The following is a 1,720-nucleotide window of genomic DNA, read 5'->3' as shown; positions in this document are numbered from 1 at the left end:
GATGAGCTGCCTAGCGTATTATGGGCGATCCGAACGACCCCCAAAGAAGGAATCGGTTTTCCTCCGTTCCATCTGGTGTATGGAGGGGAAGCTATTGTCCCCGTAGAAATTGACGTCGAGTTCGATCGGGTGGTGCATTATGGCGAGGGAAATGACGAAAGGAGACGGATAGAACTCGATATGATCGACGAAACTCGTAGCAAGGCGGCTGCTCGGCTTGCAGCATACCGACAAAGAATGCGGCAAAATTATAATCGGCGAGTAATCCCCAGATCTTTTCAGGTGGGCGATCTAGTTTGGAGAAGGGTTAAGCCGGTCGGTGACGTCAGAAAGTTGGAGGCCCCATGGGAAGGCCCATACAAAGTCATGGAGAGGCTGCAATCGGGCGCCTACTATTTAGAAGATGCGGAAGGAAGAAGGCTGGATCGACTATGGAGCGCCAACCACCTCCAACCTTACAGAGCTTGATGAGAGGTGCGCAAATGAATTCATGTACCCTGGCATGTATGTATTCTTGTTGAACGCAGGAAGAGAACAAGATAATTCGATTCCCCCCAGTGCATTTCTTATCGAGCGCGTCATCGACGGTCGAGCGGTGACCTTAAACCCTCGCGTCATCGACGGTCGAGCGGCGACCTTAAACCCTCGCATCATCGACGGTCGAGCGGCGACCTTAAACCCTCGTATGATCGATCGACAAGTAAGAACAAGACAATCACTTGATCATATTCAAAGACCATCGAAATATCGAAGAAAATTGTAAAAGATAAGACAAGAGCAAGTTACGCCTTAAAAGTTTATGCCAACTGGGTACACACGGTGGCAGACAAGTACAGCTCAAAAGATCACTTGGCAAACCAAGCAAAAAGGAACACTTTAAAAGGTTCACTCCAAATAAGCCAAGGCATCGTCGGGGATATAGTCATTGAGTTGGTCACGATCAATAGTCAAACCGGGCAGATCGGCAGGCAGATGACCCTTTTTCTTGAGTTGATAAAAAATGTTGTCCACGGTGCAGCTAAAGAGTCGGAGAACTCGGGCAACGAACTTATTCACGAATGTGTCGGACGGGATGTAAGCCACCTTCATCTCTTCGAATCGGCTAGGCTCGCTTTCTTTATGGGCCTCCAAGGCCGACCGGGCTCTCTCCAGATCTGCCTTCACCATCGCAAGATCGGCGTCCTTGTCGGATAGCTGGCTTCTTAAAGTGGCTTCTTCGGACTCGCGCGCTTGCCGCTCGGACACCAGCAGACCTTTGACATTGTTCAGTTTGTCTTCTGTCTGCTTTAACTTCTGCTCGAGAGCCTGGGCTTCCACATTTTTCTTCTCCAGATCTTCAACAGCCCTTTACTTGCGGTTGGTGGCCAGAGTGATTTTGCCCTCGAAGGTGGAGATCTCTTTCTTGAGTCGGTCAATATACCTGACCTGCTCGGCGCTCTTACCCCGTTCGGCGGTTAGCAGCTCTTCACTCTTGGCCAAGTCGGCCTGCAGTTGAGCCACCTGAGTGTCGTTTAGACCATGAGTGGTACCCGAATGGCCGGGGGTTTCCTTCAGCCATTTCAGCTCATCCTTCACAAAGGCGAGCCTCTAGCTCATAGCCAGGTCGTCCACCCAAAACTGCGAAAGTCAAAATCGGAGGGAGATCAGAAACAGGGCCAAATTAAGCGGTACGGAAGTTAAAAGAAAAACTCACGCCGGCAATTTGCCTAGTGTAGTTGTT

Source organism: Zingiber officinale, chromosome 6B (genome assembly GCF_018446385.1).
Source record: "Zingiber officinale cultivar Zhangliang chromosome 6B, Zo_v1.1, whole genome shotgun sequence".
In the NCBI taxonomy this organism is placed as follows: Eukaryota; Viridiplantae; Streptophyta; class Magnoliopsida; order Zingiberales; family Zingiberaceae; genus Zingiber; species Zingiber officinale.
This window is presented reverse-complemented; position numbering follows the sequence as displayed.